General features: G+C 44.0%; 1 long non-coding RNA gene across 1 annotated transcript; it reads right to left on the bottom strand.

Annotated features, from left to right (window-relative positions):
• Positions 1-670: 670 nt before the first annotated feature.
• Positions 671-22,379, bottom strand: LOC123023181. Its single transcript, XR_006414669.1, has 4 exons — positions 22,364-22,379; positions 19,581-19,586; positions 7,023-7,114; positions 671-702 (listed from the first exon to the last, which is right to left on the bottom strand). It is a non-coding gene; the product is annotated as an uncharacterized LOC123023181 (long non-coding RNA).
• Between the last annotated feature and the right edge of the window lie 2,284 nt (positions 22,380-24,663).

The following is a 24,663-nucleotide window of genomic DNA, read 5'->3' as shown; positions in this document are numbered from 1 at the left end:
CGGCAGCTGGACAGAGGAAAACTGAGAGAGAGGAGGTTGATTAATGGCCCTCGATCTAAAGATGATTGATTCGGGGCGCGGACTCTATTTACATTTCAGCAATGCTTTGTCTTAATTTGGGGGGTATTATCGAGAGTTCAAAATGCCTTGGATCTGGACCATCTATCATGTCCGTCATTGGCAGAAGGATCCCAGCCTTCACAATATTTGAACATTCACCCATCTGTTCCTTTCCATTATGCCTCGTGCAAACAAAAGAGGAGATTGTTTGGACTTGGTTTGCTTTCACTTCTTTGTGAAAATAGAGCTTGCTCACAACATGGTCCCAGATTCAGCAGAAGGGCATGTGACAGGGCAGTGTTGACATTATATTGGAAAGAACCAGGCACTCTGATTAATCAAAGCATCTCCCTTCAAGAGCCAGTGTGGTGTCGTGCTTAAGAGCACAGGACTGGGACTCAGGAGATCTGGGTTTGAGTCCCTGCTCAGCCATGGAGCCAACTGGGTGACTTTGGGCCAGTCATAGAATCTCAGCCCAACCTACTTCACAGGGTTGTTGTTGTGAAGATAATACTTAGAGCAGCAGCAGAAGAATGATGTAAGCCACTTTATCATAAAAAGTGGGATATAAATCTAATTAATACATAAATAGACATCCATGGTTTTTCAATTCAACACCCTCAACGATGGGGCTTCATCCACCTCCTGTGGAAGCCCATTCCATACCCTAGTGGTCCTAACCATCAGGAAGTACTTCCTGGCATCCAACCTAAATCTTGGCTCCCTGAGCTTGGGGCCATTGTCCTGCTCTCCACTGCAGGGGAAAAAGGGTCATGACTCACCTCTGTGTGACACCCCCTCACATATTTGCATGTTGCTAACAGGTCCCCTCGGAGTCTCCTCCTCACAAGGCTGAAAAGACCCTGCTCCCTCAGTCTCTCCTCACATGGCTTCTCCTGCAGACCAGCCACCATCCTAGCGGCCCTTTGCTGGACAGATTCCATGTTTGTGTGACTGTTCTACAATATGAGAAAAGGGCACAAAGGGAGGCTGGCTTCCTGCTGGATCCCAGACAAAGGCTTTGGAAGGAGGCAGTGGGTCAGGTGGTGGTCAAGGGAAGCAGGATGAAGACCAGAGAGTTGAGCCTAGAGAATCTGATGGATTTTTCCCTCCAAACTGGATCCCTCATGCTTCCCTGGCTTTAATGGATCACGCTGATTAATTCAAAGTACACAACGCTAAAATCAACTGACACCCCAACTTTCTACTCTCCTCGCTAGTCTCCAACCAAATGCCTTCAGTGTGGGGAAACCCACCACCTCCCTAGGTAATTTTTTCCATTGTTTTGCTGCTTTAACAGTCAGTTTTTCCTGAGGCTCAGCCAGAAACTGACTTCCTGTAACTTGAGCACATTATTCCATGTCCTTCACTCTGGAATGACGGTGAGGATCCTGCCCCTCCTCTTTGTGACAGCCTTTCAAGTACTTGAGGAGCCCTATCTCATCTCCCTTCCATCTCCTCTTCGGAAAGCTAAACATGCCCAGTTCTTTCCATCTGTCCTCACAGGGCTTTGTTTCCAGTCCCCGAATCATCCTTGTTGCCTTCCTCTGAACTGTTTCCAGTTTTTGTGTGTCTTTGTTGAAGTGTAGTGCCCAGAACTGGAAACAATACTCATGCTGTTTGGCATGAGCTACTGCTAAATAGAGGGGAACCATTGCATCATGTGATTTGGAAGCGATACTTCTATTAATGCAGCCCGATTTAACATTTGCTTTTTTAGCAGCCACTGCACATGGTTGACTCATTTTCAGCTTCTGATTCACAACAATTCCAAGATCCTTGTCGTTTGTAGTGTAGTTGAGCCAAGTATCTCCCATCTTGTAACTGTGCATTTGGTTCCCTTTTCCTAGCTGTAGAACTTGGCACTTGTCCGTATTGGATTTCATTCTGTTGCTTTCAGCATTATGTTCATGCATTACCTAAACAAGCAACCGAAGTATTTTAAGCAAATTTCTCTTCTCTTGAGATGAGACGACTCAATGACGACTCGTCTTCTTTCGTTGACACAGAATTATTTTATGCATTGTTTGTGTGTTTATTTTTATTTTTTCATGACATACGCAGTTTGTAGGATTGTAACCTACTTATTAGATTTCTGCTTTCATGTTAACTTGTAAAACAGACCTTTGCAAAAGAAAGAGCCTGAAATGATGAATGGCTTGCTGTAAGACCCCGGAATTCTCAGAAAAAAATTATTCTGCATCAACCTATTGATTATTCTTTTTTATGCAGGTGAACATGGGCTTCAATTGTACTAAAATGAAACACTGAGTAGGGGGGAAATAAATGTGACAGATAAAATTAAGCCTAAGAGGGGGAAATACTGGTTACCAATATATTTTTCCTTGTATCATAATAGCACAACTCCAGCCCGTCCATAATGTTGAGAAGCCATACACCTGGGGCTGCAAGAAAATTGCATTTGGTTTCTATTTTTAAGCAAACTAGTCTAATTTACTCTTTCTTGATGAATATACAGATCAGAACAAAGTTGTCCTTTGGACCGCGTGCTATTCCAAATTCTGTGATGCAGTTCTTGGCTCAAAATATGCATACAAAATAGCATATTTTAAGGGACAGAAAATGTAGAGCAGGGGAATTGAATCCAAAATGTCTGCGTTAGGGAAAATAAAGACATTTTGTCTTTTAAATGAAATGCTTAAATGAAAACACATCATGGGTTCATGACTGGACGTGTGTACAACGTAAATGGACTGGAATGAGACTGATCCGTTTAACCCTACTATAGGTTCTGGTCTAACAAAAGGCACCTGAGGGTGCAAACCTGGGCAAGTTTAGACAGGAAAAAATCCTAGAACTCTGCCTGGAGAAAGCTAAGAGTTGTAGGGTGTTCATGCAGAGGATTGTACCCTAATTAATTCAGTCTACAATCTTATCCCTGGGAGTAAGTTCCAGTGAGGCTGAGTAGACATGGAAGCTTATAGTGGTAGTCTGTTAAACTATGGAATTTCCTATCAATAGAAATCCAATAGGAAATAGTTCACTATTTGGTAAAATCTTCAAGATGGCTCGCATGCCCTGAGCATCCTCTCACCACCCATTCATGCCCAGTTCCCACTTGCCTTTGTGATTTGCATGAGGTGCAAATTGCAAAGATTTGCATATATCAAGGAGATATCAAGCAACGTGTGGTTCACACAAATATGCCCAAATTTGCGCAAATGTCTTAATCTATATGAATTCCCTGGAAGTAAACATAGTGTATAGAGTATTTATTTGCTTTACTTATGGAATTTGCACCAATCAAAGCAAATGGAATCAGAAGCAAGCCAAATGTGAGCACATGCTCAACCATTTGCAAGTGTTTCCAGCGGACGCTTGCTTGCAGCAGTGCTCCCCCTTGTACTTGGGGCTTCATATGGGCCTTGCTTGCATGTTTTCTGAGCAAGCAAGTGAATTTCTCTTGCATCCGTAATGATTTTCCCCTTAGAAGATTTTCAATAGGATACCTCTGATATCTGGAGTTGAGCAAGGTAACAACCATCCATTGGTTACATATAAGGCATTTCTTCCAACCTCCAGATACGTTATACCCCAAAATTCAAACCTCTGGAGGGAATTGCTATAGATCAGACTCACTAAAGGCATTGGATATTTACCTGAAAAGGCTTGGGCAGGTTGGATGAGTCTTCCCCTCCAACATCACATTACCGTAAGCAAGGATAGGATGAGCAAAGTCCATTTCCAAGAGCTGCTGCCAAAACTTAGCTCCAGCCCAGGACACTTTCTTATCTGAAACAGAGCTCAGCTGTGCCCCACTTTTACAAAAGTGTAAATTTCAGACTCCACTCTGCAATCTCCTCTGGTGCCCTCTCTTGGTACTCCCTGAAGCTCATGGCTTCATCCTGCTTCACAGCGGGGCTGGCCAGGGATGCTTGGATGCTGTAAGATCCGTTCATTGACAGAACCCGATTTTGCACAAATATGCTCACTGCATGTGTGAAAATCAGTTCTTCCAAAACTACACAAATCCCCCACATGCATTTTTCATAACTGAAATTGCATAAAATTAGGTACAGTGTAAGAAATGGTCTACAAGTCTACAGAAACCATGTCACGGGGCGGGAGGGGGGGAATGCATGGCTAGGTCCTTAGAGACCAGCATCCTCCTGAGTCCATTGCAGATTTCTCCAACGTCCCTGGGCTGGCCCTACCGATATCCCCCAAAATGCCCGAGGTGGTGTAGTGGTTAGGAGGGAAGGGCTGGGACTCGGGCAGTCTGGATTTTAATCCCCACTAGCCACAGAGCTCACGGGGTAACTTTGGGCCAGTCACAGGCTCTCAAGAGATTGCTGTTGTGAGATGAGATGGAGAGGAGGGAGGAGAATTATATAAGCTCCCTTGAGTACCTTGAAAGGAAATGTATTAATCAATCAATCAATCAATATAAACTTTATATCAAATTTGGTGGTCCCTCCTCGGATCTCCTTCTGATTTACTGAGACAAGCAGCATTCCTGAGAGTACCCTTGGTTGCTACTAAAATGTGTTTTCAACACATTTCTGCTTCCTTCGGCAAAATTCCTGAGGACTAGCAATTGAAACCCACAGAGTTTTGAAAAATAATACAGTTTCTTGTGTTGCTCAGCCTGTCACTGCTCATTATCCCTTCTGTAACAGAGCCAGTGTGGTGTAGCGCTTTGAGTATTGGACTGAGACTCAGAACCTCAAAATCCTGATTGTTGTTCCCACTCCGCATGAAGCTCTCTTGGTGATTTGGGGTCAAGCCTTGATTTTCAGCTAAACTTACCTTGTGGAGTTGTTGTGAGGATAAAATTGAGCGGCTGTGGATCACATAAGTGCCTTGAGCTCCTTGGAAGGACAGAAGGAAGGAAGGAAGGAAGGAAGGAAGGAAGGAAGGAAGGAAGGAAGGAAGACTAGGCACACAGGACTCGATTAAAAATACACTGTTAGTTATCCAAAGTCACAATTTATTTCCAGCCTGTTGTAAGAGAATGCTTGCTTCATTTTTAATAACAGATACTTTTAAAGAAGCATCTTTCTAGATTATATTTGCTGCCACTCCAAATCTCGAGGTCTTTTTGGCACTGTTTATGGTCTTTGTTTATGCACCTGATGCCCTTTCATTTATGGAAGATTGAAGACCCAATTAATGCAAGTGATTTGTTGTTGGTATTTACATTAAATTAGCTAAGGTTTGTAGATTTCAACCATCTTTGATCTTTCCCCCCTCTGCCAATGAAGCCTGATTCATGAGCACAGAAATATTGAACCCGCAGATGAAAAGATATAATTTTTCAGTTAATCACTGCATGAATGAATTTAATTTGCAGAGCAGGCCGAATAAACTATTGATCTGCAAATGAATAAACTTAGCTGGTTAATGGACATCCTGTGCAACTCTCTCTTAGAAAAATCAACACATTTGATATCATCTCTTCTTAGAAGATGACAAGATACAGGTTAGGCCTGTATCTGGATGTGAGAATGTCTTGAAATCCCACATGCTCCTGGAAGATGTTGAATATCAGATAAAACAGAACATAACAAAAGATCATTCACTATAATATATACCTCATACTTGCTCATCTGTTATACTTACTCATGTGTTGTACTTACGGGGCACCAATGGCTTGGATTATGCAAGGGAGTCTGGTACCTGTTCTAGTCACCTTGTTTTCAACCCAGCATTTTATTACATGTTCTATCCAGGTTTTCAAGCATTAAATGCATCACAGTAGCTGTCACAGGTCAAAAAGGAGATCTTCTGGTTCTTATTAACACCTCAATGAAAACCCTGATCATGTTTCAGCACCTGTTTCACATTGGAGATCACTGGAAAAAGAACCAATTATAAAACTGCCAATATAATAATGTCTTTATTGAAATGTGTGGTATGACTGTACTTAGAATACCACGTACAGTTCTGGGTAACAAAGCTGAGAAATAACATGGTAGCTCTAGGAAGGGTACAAAGATATTAGTTGAGTTGATATTTATACAGAAAAATGCATTTAAAAATAGAAATAAAAGGATGACGTCAAACACTTTTCTTTGCTGGCCAGCATGATTTTGTGGTGTATTACCATTCCCTGCATATACATCAAGAGAGTGCAAATTCACACAAGGGAGATGCAAGCAGACAATAAGAGAAGCAAAGAAACACATTCAAGAGCATATTGTTAACAACATCAAAAGCAGCAATAATGATTTTTTAAAAATATATAAGAAGAGAGAAACCAGCTAGAGAGGATGTTGGGCCACTGGATGATAATGGCATTAAAGGGACACTAAAGGAGGTTCAGGAGATGGCAGAGAAACTAAATGAATTCTATTCATCAGCCTTCAGAGCAGAGGATACAGAATAGATTTCTGCCTGAATTTCTGTATTCTGTGCCTGAATTCGGTATTCAGAAAGGGAGTGTAAGGAATTAAGGCAGACAATATTGACAAAACATGAAATTCCCAACCTTATGCATAAACTGAAATTACTGAATCAGTGGGCCAAGATGGTCTCCATCCTAGAGTTCTTGAAGAGCTCAAATATGAAATTTCTGATCTTCTTACCAAAATATGCAACAAGTTCCTAAGATCAGGCCTCTGTATCAGAGCACTGCAGCATGATCATTTGAACACAGGATTTCAAAAAGGGATCTAGAAAATTAAAGGTCAGTTAGCTTTTCCATGGAGGGAACTTGTGGACAGCTGGCTTGTCCCCATGTGAGCAGAGTGCTGGACCGGACGGACCTTTGGTCTGAACCATCAGGGCTTCTCTTATGTTCTCACTGATTTTTCAGACAGCCCTAATCTTATGTAAAATGTGCCCTGCATGTACCATAGAAACATAGAAACAGGGAGTCAGAAGGGCTCTCCCGGGCCATCTAGTCTGACCCCAGGCTCCAGCTGGCTCCACTCATGACATGCCCACCATGTGCATGTCTAGCCTGTCCTTGAACACCCTCACCAATGGAGTTCAACCACCTCCCATGGAAGCCCATCCCATGCCCTAGGGGTCCTAACTGTCAGGAAGTACTTCCTGGCATCCACCTTGAATCTTGGCTCCATGAACTTTGCTCCACATCCTGCCCTCTGCAGAGAAAAAAGGCCACAACCAATCTCTGCATGACACCCCCTTGTATGTCACTAACAGGTCCCCTCTGAGTCTCCTCTTCTCCAGGCTGAAGAGACCCAGCTGCCTCAGTCTCTCCTCCTATGGCTTCCCCTGCAAACCAGCCACCAACCTAGTGGCCCTCCCTCTTGTAATGAGGGGCCCAGAACTGAACATAATATTCCAGCTGCAAATGGACCAGAGTCATATAGAGTGGCAGTAATACCTGCCTCGATCTAGAAGCCACACCTCTGGCTATGCAACCAAGGGTGGAGCTCGCCCTCTTGACTGCCTTGTCACCCTGCTGACTCAGAGATCCTTTTCACAAGTGCTGCTCTCCAGAACTTGTCCCCTAACCTGTACTTATGACACCCATTCATATGCCCCAAGTGCAAGACCTTCCACTTATCCACATTGAACATCATCCTGTTGTCCCCGGCCCACTTCCATAGTCTGTCCAGATCCTTCTGGATCCAGAGTACCTGCTCCTCACCATCCCCATTTTAATATTGTCTGTGAATTTGATCAGCAAACTAGTCACCTTCTCTTCCAGGTCGATGATGAAAAGATTGAACAGGTTCAGCCCCAGGACAGAACCCTGGAGGAACCTGCTCATCACCGACCGCCATCCCGATGATTCCCCACTTATAATTCCCCTCTGCTTTCAGTCCATCAGCCATGCCCTAATCCATCGGGCAGTGCATCGGTCTATCCCAGAGCTCCTCAATTTCTCAACCAGGATATAATGTGGCACTTTGTCTTGCTGAAATCCAGGTAAACCACATCCATCACATCCCCTCCATCTAGTCACCTTGAAACCTTGTCATAGAATTCCACAAGGTTCGTCTGGCAGGACCTGTTTTTGTGGAAGCTGTGTTGCATGGCCACCAACCTCCCTTCCCTATCTAGGGATTCCAGAGCTTTTCCTATTATGAGCCTTTTCATTGTCTTTCCCAGACTGGACACAAGGCTAACTGACCTGTAATTCTCCATGTCCCTTCTACTACCCTTTTTGAAGATTGGAATGGCTGACAACTGACACCAACCTCCAGTCCTCTTGAACCTCACCCGTTCTCCGTGGGATGTCAACAGCGGAGGCCAGCGGATATGAGAGTAACCCCTCCAACTCCCTTACTACCCCTCAGGTGTAACCCATCAGGACACCATATGAAGGAACGTGTTGTAGCAAATGTTTCTATACCTTTGGCAATCATCTCTGTTTATTAAGGACACTTTTACACAGGGTGTATTCAGATCTGTAGCCTTTCTCACATCCTCAGAATGAAATGGCATCATCCAAAATGCAACCCTCTTTGTAATGTGTTAAAATGGCTTTAATAGCTCTCATCCTTTATATATCACAAGGCAGTGATATATAAAGGATGAGACCCATATATTATAATATAATATATTACCCATATATTATAGAACCAGTTCATACGGCACCTACTAACTGCAACCAGAGAGTAGAGACAGAGCGTGCAGAAGGTTAGTAGGCTGGTAGGCTATATGATACTAATAAAACTGGAAAATTAAACTGGGGGTAGGTTTGTCAAAGAATAGAGAAGACTATAAGAATACCAATCTTTTGATGTTTTCAGATATAGGAAATAATGGCATCAGGCTGGAGCATCTTGTTACAGTAGGGCTGTTTCTGAGTTGACACACATCTATGATGTGTTTTCGGATTCCCCTGTGAGGTGCAAGATCTTTTGCTCAAGTTTAACATGCATTTGTGCTCTCTCTCTCTCTCTCTCTCTCTCTCTCTCTCTCTCTCTCTCTCTGTGTGTGTGTGTGTGTGTGTGTGTGTGTGTGTATTCCTCACTCCCCTATTCTTAGCAATTCATGGAATACAAACAATGCCCTTTATTTCATGAACTCAGCATAGCTACGGATCTACTAATCACCACCTGTCAGCAATTGACAAGATTAAATGTACAACATAAATTATGCACACAGTTACTCATAAGAGAACAAAGAACCGTATACAGCCGATGAAAGAAGGGAGCACAGGGGTGGGGACCCCTTTCTTCAGAGAGAATGAGAGAAAGCTTAAAGCGTGGACCTTTCCTGCAACTTTGTCTAGCATGACTAACTTATTGCAAGGTAAACACTGGTACAATTGTTTGATGAATTAGCTTCCACATCCGAACCAAGCCTTCTATGGTTTTGTCTCTGTAGTTGCTCTAAGGGAGAAAGGCAGGACCACTTGGATGAGTGAGCAGAACTTCCTATGGGTCGTGACGTCTAGACTATTGTTCCAAAGCTTGTGTTGCCTAATCAAATATTTTAATCCAAAACAGAATCGAATTAACTATTTTTGATGACTCCATTCCTTTCAGTTCCTTCCGATAGGCCTCATCGCCTGTGGTAAAATTTGCCTGGGCTGTGACTGCTCATCCCTTTGGAAAATGTATAATCTTATCCAGACAGAAATTCCCTGTCAGCTTTCAATTAATGCCATCTGCACTGCAGCTCCATCACCAAATTTGCAACCCCACACCTACCTTTCTTTAGTATTGGAGGTCAATATGATTCCTCTTGACCGTTCTTCCATCATACCTAACAATGCACAGGTTCTCTTTTGATGCTTCTCTTCTTTTCCTATGGTCCTTTTCAAAAGTAAGCTATAAAAGGGGGTCATTTTTATTGTTATTACTATTATTAGTTTCTTTCCTGTACCACCCCACAGCTGAAGCCCTGTGGGTGGTTTACAACCATCAATAAAAACAGACAACAAAATATAATAAAAATATCATCAAATCTGAAAAGAGCATTCAAAATTCTAAACATCTAAAACAGCAGACAATAGCAAAAGAATAATCCACAAAAGGCCCGGGATAGCCAATCCACCTCAAGCCACTGAGTGTCCAAATGGATCATTAAAGGCATTGGAGTAGAGGGCCATTTTAACATGCCACCAAAAAGATGTATTTGTCTGTCTGTCTGTCTGTCTATCACATTTGTATACCGCCCCATAGCCAAAGGCGGCTCACAGTGTGCAATATAAATATATTTGAAATACAGATAAAAATACATAACAATAAGAAACAAACCCATGAAACATAGTAAAATTAAAATACATTATAAATTGTTGTTTAGCAAAGTCGCTTCCAACCCATTGCGACCCCATGGACAACATTCCTCCAGGCCTTCCTGTCCTCCACCATCCCCTGGAGTCCACCCAAGCTCACACCAACTGCTTCAGTGACTCCATCCAGCCACCTCATCCTCTGCCGTCCCCTCCTTCTTTTGCCATCTATTGTTCCCAGCATCAGGCTCTTCTCCAGGGAGTCCTTCCTTCCCATTACGTGGCCAAAGTATTTGAGCTTCATCGTCAGGATCTGGCCTTCTAGAGAGCAGTCACATTATGAGTACAAACATATAAATAGGAAACAGGAGGAAAATAAACACAGTATGACCAATAACAGTAACCAATAAAACAATAAACCTGCAGCAAATCAATAATCCAGTCTAAAAACAGATACTCGATTTAAAAATTTTTTAAAAGATTTAAAAAGTCTTGACTTGGGGTCAAAAGCAAGATAAAGTCGGTGCCAGTCGTACCTCCCTTGGAAGAGAATTCCAAAGGTGAGGTGTAATGACTGAGAAGGCCCTTTTCCTTGCCAGTTCCCCCCCTCACCTCATTTGGGGTGGGGGGTTCATGAAGAAGGGCCTCCAGTGATGACAAAAGATGACAAATTTGGGGTCAGCCAGGACACAGTGAGGAGGTTATTCCACAGTTAGAGGGCCACCAAAAAGAAAGCAGTTTCAGCCCCTCACATCTCCAGGCAGGGCTGGGAAAGAATCTAGTCTGAAATGCTAAAATGCTACTACTAGTCCATACAAGCAATAATGAGTTAGTTGGACCAATGGCCTGCTTCACTCAAGAACTTCTTCAAATGAATTCTCTCTCCGGGTAGCATTAATGGGAATTAATTAACATTACTCACTTAAATCACTGTAAAATAATCCTTCTGGGATAAGATTAAAACTTATGCTTCTGAGTAGCGAAACCGTTATTGTGGAGCTCTGGACCATGTTGAAAAATCCAGTTCAGCGAAAATCCTTAATTCTTTATTGATGCCAAATAGCTGTGGGATTAGAAAACCACAGAAAACCACATCCATAAACAAAATATTACTGAAAACTACAACACAAACAGCTGAAATGCCTCCAAAGGGCACGTTTGTAAAACATTGGCATAATGTTCTTCCAATATGCCTTTTTCTTTGTGAGACTCCTTGAATAAATTGAATTGTATGAAATACTCACCCACCATTTTTCTACCATTCGGGCCTTCGTATATGACTTCTGCAGAGCGGACGCTTCTTTAAGAAGAACCTTATTAGGAACAAACAGACCAAATATCTAGTCCAGCAATCTGATTTGTTTAGTGGTCATCAAGTCTAGGCATGTGAAGATCGGAGCAGAAACAGCTTTTCTTGCACTCCCCAGACTTCTTTTCCAGGCACAAGTCCACAAATGCTTGGAAAGACTAGAGGATTCTCTTTGCAAGGTCCCCAGAGTACGTAATTCTTTGTGCATGGTACACAAAGCAAGTATTTCTTTGCATAAAATGCACAAAGGACATAATTTGTCGTGCTGAATCGTCTAATTCTTTGCACTAAGCATGCAAAACGCACAAGATCCATGTCTGGAAACTGAACTGCATTTGAACTCGACCCTTTCCAGTTGCCACACAAGTGCATGAAGTGGGTGGACTTTGGGCAGAGACAAAGTGGGCCAGAGTCTGGGGACCCAAGCAGAGGAAATCTGATGGATTCCCGCCCGAAACTGGGTTGCTCACACGTTCTTAATCCAGTTCTGTGCAACAGCCATCCAGATGTTTCTTGGAAAGCTGCAAGCAGCATGTGAAAGGAATGGTTCCCTGCCAGTGTTGCTTTCCACAGCTGGCATCACAGGGCACGCTACCTCTGACTGTAGTCGCCATGGTTAGTACCCATGTATAGCCTTTTCCTCCATGATTTTGTTCCATTGTTTTTTTTTACATATTGTCATATACATATTTATTTATTTATTTATTTTTATTTGTTTAAAACTTTTCTAGACTGACCCTTACCATAGTCTTGAGATAGTTTAACAATCAGACAAAATAATATAAAGCACAGCATTCTAATCAAATTCTTAATGAGTCAACAATAAAACCCATATTAAAAACAGTCAAACCTTAAAGCATTGGGAAAATAAAAAGCTTTTAGCCTGGTGTTGAAAAGAATAAAGTGTCAGCACCAGGCAAACCTCTCTGGGGATCAAATTCCACAATTGGGGTGTCACTGCAGAGAAGGCCCTTCTCCGGGCAGTCACCCTCCTCATCTCCTTCAAGGAGGGCCTCTGCCCCAGATCTTAAGGGGGGCGGGCAGGCACATATGGAAGGAGATGATTCTTCAGGTAACCAGGTCCGAAGTTTTGGTTAGGACATACAATTTGACTTTGCTCTATTCTGTATAGTGATATTGTTGGCTGCTTTGGACTTCCCTTGAGAGGAAGAAGAGGGATATGAATAAACAATTGCTGATTATACCTTGTGGTAGCAAATGCCACTGCTAGGCACTCTGTAAAGAAAGATTTCCTTTTGTTTGTTTTGAATGTAGTACCAACAAGCCACATTGGATGGCCCATGTTCTACTGCAATACAAGAAAAAGAAAGATCTTACAGATCTGGGTATAAGTTGGAAGTAGTCTATGTTTGAACCAAATAGAATAAAATTGTACAGCAGATCCCACCCGTTCAGTTTGGGAACATGTGTGTTTGCTCTAGCTAACTGTGGACGGACAACTTTACATGTTTTCCCTTCCAAGAAACATTCTACAGGTGAGGAGCACCACCAACACACCACTTGTTTGGTTCCTCTTCAGGCAAGAATTTTGCCAATGTCCAAAAATTCCTCCATAAATCAGATGGAAAGAACTTGAGATCAAAAAAGATTGAATGTGCAAGAGTGAAGCTAACAGACGTGTCCTGCCCAATGGCTGCTTCCATCAGCCAAACATGCCTTAGGGAGACCCCAGAAAGCAAAGTCCCGAAAGTCCATTTTCTGTGTTTTATTTGCAGATTTTGCTCCAGTCTCCTGCTGCTAATTCGTATCATTTGCTTCCCTTCATTACTCTCGCATTAATATGCACGTGTGCATTGACACAAGACTGCAGATTGGGTCCTTGATACAATCTTCGTGCAATCTTTTCTGTGCCTTGCAACAGTGCCCATGCATATGAACATCATCCTGAAAATTCACACACACCAAAGAATCATGGGGCAATCATGCATTTGATCTCTCCATGTTCGCTTTCTTGGCAGTATTTTATCAGTGTCCTCCATACCGGCAAAAAGATGCAAACAAACTGGGATTAAAAAAATCAGTGCTGAGGGCAATCTTCATGCTCCAGTTCCTGCATTACCTTTACAAAATCTCTCAGTTAATCTGAGATTCAGAAGGAATGGAACTTGGGGCAAAGAAATCCTGAGAAGTAGAGAAGGGAAGAGAGCTGGCAGCTGGCAGCATCACCTCAGAATCAAACGGCAACAACCATTTAAATTTGGGGTCATCAACCAGTGACCCTTGGTCTAATTGCTAATATTTTCTGCAGGGAATTAAGAGGTTTCTGTCATTTACCTGGCAGCTTGCCGGGCAGGCAGGAAAAAAAAGAAAGAGATCAGAGAGGTGGAGAGAGAGGGACAGATCAGAAAAAGAGACCCCAGTGGATGTGGAAGAAAGAGGGAGAGAAAGAGTTTAGTCTTCCCTTTTGGGGCTTTGCGCACACCCATGTAAGGCCCCGATCCTGTGCTGTACCAGCTTCCTCCTCATTCACCAATGCCTAACAGATCACCCTGTGATCCTTGAGAGAAAAAGAAAGGTCCCCCATTCTGGTCTTAACTAAAATTCTCTTGATGTGCTTTTTAATGAACAATTTTTTAAAAAGTCTCCCTTAACAAAGATGCCTGTCATTTTAAGGCCTCTGTTTCTTACTCTCCTAAGAGTAAGTCAATACTTGATATCTGATTTCAGTCGAGTACAAAATGCAGCCTTAAATAAAGCTGTCAATGCAGGCTTTCCTGCTTGACAGAGCTTGGTTGGGTGCTGTCCATGTGACAATGAAGGAAAATGACCTGAAGAGCAGGACAATAAGATGCTCACACTCATTCACAAAGAGAGGAAGTTGGCATCATTGTTCACCTTTGGATGGGAACCACAATGATCTCTTTTCTCCAGAACACCCCAGAATGCTGACGTGACCTCCTGCTGCCAGATTGAAGACAATATCTGCAGTAGTCAGTCTTCATCTGTCTCACTCTGGGGCAACGTGGCTGTTTTTCTGCTCTGAGAACTTTGCGGGACCAGATTAATCAGCGTGTTAAGCGTGCTATAGAGGAATAGCAAAAAGACCTGGAAGGGAGCAAGCGGCCAGGTCCTCTGGACAGTCTTGCTGGAAGGTTCTTGGCATTCTCTATGGTGGAGCTCAAGGTATGTGATACTGTGGGGACCTGGTACCTGCAGACCATCCCTCCTGAGGGTTGAAGGGCCCACCGGTACCAGTTGCCACCATGGGCACTGAAACAAGCCCATTCCTCCTAGCGCAGGTGTTCTCAGTCTCCTGGGGCTGTTTGTGCTGGGCCCCTTGGTACTCCCTGCACCCTGAGGGGCGCACAGCTGGCTTGCAGGCTGCCCTCCACATCTGTTCTGCAGCCTGGGTGTTGCCACAGCTGAGCATGACGCAGACACATGGAACACCTCTTGGAGCCTTGCTCACTTTCACCCCCAAGGCGCTCAATCTGGGTTTTGGTGAAAGGGTGGTAAACATTCGTTTTGGGTCCAGGAAAAGCAAGGCAGAATGGGGATGGGCTTAGTCTAGACACAAAGCAATGGACAGTTTATTTATTTATTTATTTATTTATTTATTTATTTATTTATTTATTAAAACGTTTTTTTTGACAGTTTAACCTAGCAATGGACAGTTTAACCTAGCACATCAGTGAAAACAAGAAACAAATATTGTCTAGGAAGCACAGCCCTGTGCTAAACCCCTGCAGGGTTCCTTAAGCATCTGCTATGTCCATAGCAAAGCTCTTCTGGTGCCTGTTTCAGGTCTTCCACCCTTTGGGGGGAGAAAAGCAACACCTGGGAGCCAAGAGTGCAGACGATTTGGACCACTGCTCCTGGCCCTGTCTCAGCTCCCAGGACTTTCTCCCAGCACCCATTCTGAGAGAGGAAAGCACCCTCACACGCGTTCTTTTTCAGGGGACTAGATGTCCTCTGTTCTTTCCCCTCTCACCAGCAGCCTGACTCTGCTGACTGTCCAGTGACAGCTCACTCTCAGCTCTGGGATGGATGCTGGAAGATTCTTATTGTTCAGGCGTCTGGACATTTTACTGCTGAATAGATTGGCTAAGTGGAAGCCCTGGGCCTACCGATCATCTCAGCCAGGCCATCTGCATTGGACCTGGATTAGATGGAATCAGTATGGCCTGGCTGAGTGGCTACTCCAAGCTGACCAGAAGAGATAAGGTGGAGAAACAAAAGAAGGCAAAACGGAGTGGATGGGAAAGGGCTGTCATTTCAAGGAGAAAGGAAATACGGCACTCTTCCTGTTGGTGCAGAATCTCAGGTCCATGGGCCAAGAGACGTCCCAGAACATCATGCTCCACTGAAGAGTCATCCTTTGATGAAGCTGTCAAGCCTCAGGACCTGCCAGGGCCGGAGCAACCAGACAGCCTGCGTCCTCAGCACTGTGTGTCCAGAACCCACCCCTGCAAAAGGAAAGGGGAATCCACTCCAAAGTCAGCATGGAGAGATTCCCAAGCCCCTGGGAGCAGGGGGACCGGACAGGCAGGCCAGATTCCACGAGCCAAGGAGAAGTGTTTGGAGGCAGCAGAGGATTCCTGGAGACTACATGGGCCCCTCAAGAGAAGATGCTTTCCAGAAGCCATTGATAAGCTGCAGATGGATGCCAGACAGGATTCTTACAGCTTTTGCTGAACACTTTGGAGTTGGAAGAGTTGCTGGAAACAATGCTGTCCTTTCAGTTCCAAGGCCTTGTGCCTGGTTATCTTGACTTTCCTAAGCTTGATCCCTGACTGGGCTGAAAATGTTGTGCATGACCGTTTGACTGCTTCATTGCTTGTCTTTGGCATTGCTCCACAGTTTGTATTAATGCTGAGTTCAACCAGCCATAACTGGTCATGAGGTCCAAATCCAGTCCTTTGCAATCCCCCAGAAAACCTTGCCCTGTCCACTTTTCCTCAGCTATCACTAATTGATACCTGCCATTTCTACAGTCACTTCTTCCTGGCCCTATTCCATTTTAATTCCATTCTAAAAAGTGGAATTCGCCACTGGCTATTTGAGTTCTTAAACTAAAATATGCTAGTAAGTTTGGTTCTTTGTTCCCTTCCCTTTTAAATTTAGCCCCAGCCTGTGTTTCCTTCATTCCCTTCCACCCCTGAATGTGCTAAGAGCTTCTCCAAAATTGAACTTGTCTTTTGAAATGGAATGAGTTTACCAGCTGTGTCCTTGCATCCGACAGTTGCCATTTTATTAACTCTTTGTCCCCTTAGATTGACATTATATGATGACATATTACAAAGGGACTTGAAGGTAATAAAACTAGCAATTCCCAGGCAGTTGGGAGACTGCTTCTACCACCACCAAAAAAATTTGTCTCCTCCCCAGACCAAAAAAAGATAGGTGAGCTTGGGGTTTAAGGTTCACTTGCTTTTACCTCCTATACCCATTTTGAGTGAAAGTTATTTACCAATAGCTCTCATCTCTTCCTTCACTCACATCAGAAATTCTAATTGTGCCAGAAAATAAACTGGGAGTCAGTAGCTCAGAAGACATCATTTTGCACTCCGGTTTAACAAGCTTCTTAACGAGGCAAAGATCTTTTTTCTTCTCCCAAATGTAATTGCTTAAAGAGTCATTATTGACCTGGTAGTCAAAAACACTGGAGGGGCCAAAACCATTGACTGGGTCTTTGGCCATCATAAACGAGGAAGACGGAGACCCAAATGTTCATGACTATGGTCACCGCATTGTGGGTGGACTATTAATGGAAGCGGCCCATTAAGTTTTGCAAGTTCTGTGCTCTCATTTTTAATACGCAAATTATTCATCTGCAGCTATCATCTATGAAGGCATTTGTAGAGCCATTAGGAGTCTACAGTGTAAATACTTTTCTAATAATGTGAAAGTAGACTGAGTTAGAGATGTTTACGCTCAAGAATACCTTCAGCACTTCTCTCCATATTTAGCAGAAAGCCGAGACATTTTCTTTCCTTGTGTAAATGTTCAGCGTGAAACAACGGGAGCAAAAGTGGCTGGGAAGGTCACCCAAGGTCAGGGCTGTGGTACCCCAGCGTGTTTCATTGTGCTTGGATTACTTGCAGCTATTATTGAATGAGTATAAAATGTATAAAATACAGATTTTATGTTTCCCCAGAATGTGTAGGGAGAGGACGGCACATTGCCATGTTTAGTTTGTATTTAGAATAACATTTTGACCAGAGAGAGAGAGAAAGAGAGAGAGAGAGAATGTAGCTACATAGATTTGAATATCAGTTTCAACGCATACATACAATGTTTGTGTGTGCGCATAAAAATACAGGGTTCTAAGAACTATGCAGAAAACTCCACAAAAGAGGAAACATTCTCTTCTTTCTTAGTGACCCAGAGCAGTTGTGCCCACAAAGACAGGGAAAACAGTGAGGGAGGTGACCTTCCATGAGGTCTAGATCACCCTTCCCCAACCTGATGGCCTTCAGAGACATTTGGACCACAGCTTCCAGAATTCCCATCCAGCAGGGCCATTGACTGGGAATTCTGGGTATTGTAGTCCAAAAATGTCTGGAAGGCACAAGGTTGAGGAAGGCTGGTCTAGACAATACGATAACTGGAAATGTAGGGGAATGTCAGTGTATTATATTACTGCTCATGCTCACTATCTGTTCTAGCACATTAATCCAGGCTAGGGTTGGGATGAAACTCTGTGGAAGGCATCCCTCTGGCATTCACAGACTTCCTCTCATGCTTGGTCTGGTCTTAGAAAATAAGCCAAGCCAAGAGACAGTTCGCAAATGCTTGTAAGCACAACCTGGAACCTTCTTCTGCTGCAGCACAAGCAACGGCTGCCGAACATGGCGCAAGAGAGGGATGCTCCTTGCACAGTGCGAAGGTCTCAGTTCTTGACGAGTGCCCCATGGATGCTCAATACGCCCACCAGGAATGCAGACTTCGGGCTGCAACAAAGTCCATGGAGCTGAGCCTTGGAAATCTGATGGCTCCCCACACGTTGCTAATCCAGGCAATGAACTTAAGGTGAACTTTATGAATGGATGAGCTTCAGCCAATGAGCTGATGCATTTGGTGGCATCACTATACAGAACACGGATGTTGGAATATCTTGGGGAAAACCAAATGGGGGCAAGAGAGGGGTCAGGGAAGGAAGAGGAGCAGCCAGCATCCACAGGATCCTGATGTCTCCTGGTTGCCCATCATGCCCATGACCAGAAAGGAAAGGAAAAGTGGAAGATATTTTCACTTCTCTCCTGCTGAGATCACCGAGCCCTTTGTCTATGGACTGGCAATCCCATGGGATCGAGTCCTAATTCTGCTTCCATTCCCAACAGCCCTGGACTCAGCCTGGTTCTCCCTAGAACCCCCAAGTTCAGTTTCCCTTCCCACCCCACAAAAGGACCTCTTGCATCTAAAGTCTGTTGCTCTAAGGCCAGCCCACCTTTATTAGCTGACCTTTGATCAAGCTCAAGTTAGTTATTTCATCGGTTAACGGTCTGGCAAATGTTACTTAGGAAAAAGAAATTAAAGACTGAGAATGCCAGCAGATTAGTGCAATTAAAGTGGGTTTCTAACCTTTGATGAAACATATCAAAGGCTGGCTCAGTTTCCCGAATAAGATGAAGAGAGTGCCCAAAAAGTACTAATGAAAGATACACTTATTTTAATATATCAGCACACACCTTCAGGATGCTGAGAAGTTAACCAGATTTTTTTTTTCTGGCTGTGATACTGCACATTAATTTCAGATGCATCCATAAGGCCCCCACTCCATAATTTCATTGAAGTATACTTAGAGTCCCTCCTTTTCTGAAAACAGTACATTAGATTATGTTTCTGACTACTTCAAAACAACCCTGTTTTCTTGCTCAAAGTCATGGTTCTGCAAGGCTTTCCATTTCCAGGGAGGCATTGCAACAGATGTACCCCCAAATTATTTTCTATTAAAAATAAAGAAAAAGAAACAATGGACTCTTAACACATACTTCTTAAAATAAAGCACAGCAATTCATGTACACTTCATAATGCTAGTTCAACTGGTTTACATTACTGTCTGGGTGTCTGTTGCCATGTGCTTGCATGAAAGAGCTCTAGATCTCCAGGGAAAGATTTGGTTTCCACATCTGTCTTCATGGTGACATCAAGAAATGTCTTCTTTCTGTGGCATCACAGGGTGAGCAGCAGAGAAAATGTCCATATCCCTTCACGGCGCCACCAGTTCAGTGTGGTGTCCCACATTCCACTTTTGGTGATCAAGTACGCAGAGATCCATGGATGCTCATGCATGTTTCTTAGCTAACACTATGACAAATGACTCCACCTAGATATTTTGGTCAAGTTTAGAATGGAAGGAACCAAAAGAAGTTGCAGCTGAAAATTCATAGGAAGGCATGGGAACTCGGAGACCATCCTCAGGGTGGAGAGCTTCAGTGCTCACCTTACTGTGAAGAGAGGGCTAAGTGGAGTGGGCATGCTCTTTATTTTTCAGGACTATTACCCTGTTCTGACTTCCTGGAAAGGCTCCTACAGGACTTCCTCACTTCGGGTCTTCCAGGGCTGTTGGGAATGGAGGTAGAATTAGAACTCGATCCCAAGGGATTGCCAGTCCGTAGACAAAGGGCTCTGTGATCTCAGCAGGAGAGAAGTGAAAACATCTTCCACTTTTCTTTACAGTTGTGGGTAGGATGGCCAACCAGGAGACATCAGGATCCTGTGGATGCTGGCCACTCCTCTCCTCTTCCTGAACCCTCTCTTGCCCCCTTTGGCTTGGGGACTCAACCCCCAAATGGCAGCCTCCTTGCCACTGGGTGTAGGCAAGCAATTCGCACTCAGCTGCTGTCTGAACCAGCCCTACTTGTAGGGATGTGCGAGAAATCCATTTTATGCAGAAAGCTTGCTGGATTCCCAGCGTTTGGCTTCTGTTTGGCAGTCTGCTTTGCAGTGAGTCTGAGTTCCTGGGAAGCATGCCCAGATTTGCATGGCCCTCGCAGGAGTTCAGCCATTCCTCCATGCCTGTCTCTGCTGCCAGCAACAGGAAGCGGGGAGGAAGGCTGGCCAGCAGGACGGCAGCTGGTACACCTATTCGCTGCACCTCTTTTCCACGTGTGCCTTTTCTACATGCCTATCTGGATGGGCAGTGCCTGGCAGCGGTGATCCATGCACTGGTAACTTCCCAACTGGGCTGTAATGCGCTCTGTGTGGGGCTGCCCTTGAAGACAGTCTGGATACTTCAACTGGTTCAGAGTTGTCAGATTGTTAACAGGGACTGGCAGGTATGAACACATAACACCGGTCCCTTTCCACCTACACTGGCTACCAGTTGAAGTCCAGGCCCAATTTAAGGTGCTGGTGATGACCTATAAAGCCCTAAACAGCTTAGGGCCTCGTTACCGGAAGGAGCATCTCCTTCCATATGTGCCTGCCCACCCCTTAAGATCTGGGGCAAAGGCCCTTCTCTGGGAACCTTCCCTGACAACCTAGAGAAGGGCCTTCTCTGCAGTGGCGCTCCAAGTGTGGAATTCACTTCCCAGAGAGGTTCACCTGGCGCCATCACTTTATTCTTTTCAGTGCTAGGCTAAAACCTTTCTATTCTCCCAATGCTTTAAGATTTGATTGTTTTAATTGGGGTTTTATTGTTGGCTGGAAATTTTATTAGGACCCTGTGTTTTGTTTTATTTTATATTGTCTTGTTAAACCATCCCAAGAACATGGTAAGAGACAGTCTAGAAGAGTTTTAAATAAAATAAACACGCCACCACTGGCAGGAACAAGTGAGGAAGTGCGGTCACCAGGAATGGGGGCCGGCACCTCACCTAGCAACTCACCTCCTTGCATCCTGCAGCTGCTCCGGACAGGGCAGGTTGCTAGTTGCAAAGCCAGGTGTCTGGGAATGTTTTTGGACTTCCTTTTGGCTCAGCTCACTTTGCAGGACTGGGCTGAGCACAAGAGGAAGCCCACAGATTCCGAAGGGACAGGTTCTGAAAGGATTCACCCCAACCCTATTTCCCAGACCCAGCCCCCTGCCCTGGGCTGGCACGCAAAGATGGAGTGCAATGACCTTGTACCATATGACTTTTGTATTAGATGTTACAAAAAAGGGAAAACAAAAAGACAGGAAGGTGGCAGCAGCAGCTCTGTGTTTTCTTAAACTGGGTCCTGAGATAGTGAAATGTTTTCTTTATATTCTCACCTGTTAAAAACCAAACTGTTCATTTATCTTGATCATACCTGGTATCTTAGAGGTCTTAATTTGGTAGAGTCACTTTGTGCATCCACTGAGAGGGGTGAAATCTTATTTTATACTATTTTTGGCCATTACCATCCCAGAGAAGTTTGTGACTGAGTTTTTCTCCCAGAAATCAATCTTTCTGTAAAACATTTCACTGCCAGTTACCGATCGGTGGCTCCTATCTTAATCAATCATACTAGCTATCAGAAGTCACCATGGACTTGGGAATAGGGCTGAGGGCCTTGCCTAGTTTCTTTTTTCTCAGCACTCATCATTCCTCATTACTATAAGTAATAAATAATAATCACAAGAAGGCCAGTGTTGCCATTTCCACCCAGAAATGATTGTTGATCCAGTGAAATAAATCACAGCTTAAACCTTTTTCATTGTGGATCAGGCCTTTATATCAAATGCAGATGTTTATCAACTTCTGTGGAAAGAAACCTAGAAACAGAGTGAGACAGAAGGGGCTTCCCGGGCCGTCTAGTCTAACTCCAGCTCCAGCCAGATCCAGTAATCGCCAACATGTGGTTGTCCAGTCTTTCCTTGAATGCCCTCACTGATGGGGCTTCAACCTCCTCCCTTGGAAGCCCTTTCCATATCCTAGGAGTCCTAACTGTCAGGAAGGTCTTCCTGACTTCCAAATTGGAGCCTGGTTCCTTGAACTTTGTGCCACTGGAACACGTCCTGCCATCCACTGAAGGGAAGAGCAGGTCACAGCCCTCCTCCAAATGGCATCCCCTCACATACCTATGTCACTCAACAATCCCCCTCAAAGGCTGAAAAGACCCAGTTCCCTCAATCTCTCCTCATATGTCATCCCTCCCAACCCAGCTACCATTCCTGTGACCCTGCACTGAATGATTCTAACCTAGCTATGTCTCTCCTGTAATATGGAGCCCAGTACTGGATGCAGTACTCCAGCTGTGGGCGCACCAGAGTCATGTAGAGTGGTATCAACACCTCCCTAGATCTGGAAGCCACACTTCTGGCTATACATCCAAGGGTGGTGTTTGCCTTCTTAACTGCTGCATCACACTGCCAGATCATGTTCAGCCTGTTGTCGACAATAACCTGCGCTTCCTAATTAAAACCTTGTCCACCAGGGCTGCTCCTGGCATGTGAAAGAGTGAAGTGGCCTGCTTTGGGTCACGACATAGAAGTGATGGGGTAGATGAAGGTAGAGATTGTAGGCTGTATTACAGAGCAAGCCATTCGGGTGGTGCTGGCCTTCGAGTCCAGGTCTCCTCAAGCTTCTTGGTAAACCCATTTTGGCCTCATTTCTGTTGACATTCACCCTCGGAATTCGGTATTAGAGGTTACGAGCTGCCATGTTTCTCTTACCATTTCTCATCACCAGCATCAGAAGTGTACCCATATGAAATATTGGTATAGCCCAAAGAGGTAGGACTAGGAAAAGAGTGGGACAGTAAGAAACTGAAATCAAAAAGTGTGGGAAAGCTGAAGAGGCGGGAATTGCTGTTGCCACAAAGGCCTTGGCCAACTCGGTCTAGGGTTTTGAAGATTCTGTGCATAGAACTGATGCTTCTGAGTTGTGGATACTCAGACCAGTTGAAGAGGAACATTCTGGGGTCTTTTGTTTGAGTTTGGAGTCAAAAGGTCACTTGAACTTTGTGGCTGTACAGCCAGTTTTTGCATTGTCGCTGTTGCCAGGGACCTGGGGTGCACCGGTTGTAGTATTTTGTTATTATTATAATTGTTTGTGCTGTTTTGCTATATAATTGTTGATAAGAGGTTCATTTTGTATGTTGTGTTGCCATGTTCATTAGTAAACAAGTAGCCCCATAGAACTAACCAGTGTTACATAAGCAGATGCCAATAAGTAAAAATCAACATGCAGTGAGAAATGTAAGAGCAGTGGTGACTTAAGAAAGAATGCTATGGGATGGTGGGGCCAGGTGAAATACCTGTTTCCCAGGCCATAAATGTTGCCGTTTCATTCTGAGGGATCTAAGGCGACTAGGGGCATTCTCCACTTGAGTTGCCATTTACGCATTGGAAAACAGAGACACACAAAGCAGTTCAAAAGAGGGCTTCTACTGAGTACATTTGCTTATGAAAACATAATCAGCCATAACCATTTCATGGGTGGCCTTCTCGGTCATGAATATGTCCAATCCCCTTTTGAAGCCGTCCAGACTGGTGGCCATCGCTACTTCCCATGGCCAGGAGTTCCATAATAACTTTATGGATTGTGTGAAGAATTCTTTCCTTTTATCTGTCTAAAGGTTCCCACCCATCAGTTTCATGGGATGACCTTGGGTTCTAGTATTATAAGAGAGGAAGAAAAATCTCTCTCTCTCTCTCTCTCTCTCTCTCTCTCTCTCTCTCTCTCTCTCTTCCACACCATGCCTAATTTTAAACACCTCTATCACATCTACCTTTATGCACCTTTTCTAGGCTAAATAATTCCACTTTTTGTAACCATACCTCCTGCAGGAGTTGCTCCAACCCATTGATCATTTTAATTGCTTTCCTCTGCATTCACTAATATCCTTTTTCAGGCAAGATGGCTACAACTGCACGCAATATTCTAACAGTGGTCACATCAACGATTTGTTTAAGGGGAGCATAATCTTGGCAGTTTCGTTGTCAATTCTTTTTCTAATTCTGACAAACACGAAGTTTGCCTTTTTCACAGCAGCTGGGCCCTGGGCTGAAATGCATTCACCATCATGTGTGCCTTTGAACAAATGCACTTTAATCAGCAGAAGAGGAATATGTGCATTTAAAAAATTGGCACCATTTGTCTGCATGTGTTTCCAAAGAAATGCATGTGTTTTTGCATGCAAAGAAATAAAGAACAATTCACATGGTGCATCTCTTCTGCATCATTGTAAAAAACTTCTTAGTCTTCCCCACCATTTCTCCTTTTCCCACACAAACTCCCCCACCATTGCTTTGCTCTGCCAACAGACTAGAATGTATATTCCTCTTCCTTATACACCTGAGAAA

This window comes from Varanus komodoensis, unplaced genomic scaffold (assembly GCF_004798865.1).
Source record: "Varanus komodoensis strain SLA01 unplaced genomic scaffold, ASM479886v1 scaffold2, whole genome shotgun sequence".
Taxonomy (NCBI): domain Eukaryota; kingdom Metazoa; phylum Chordata; class Lepidosauria; order Squamata; family Varanidae; genus Varanus; species Varanus komodoensis.
Note: the sequence above shows the minus strand (reverse complement) of the source record. Positions and strands in the feature narration are given on the sequence as shown.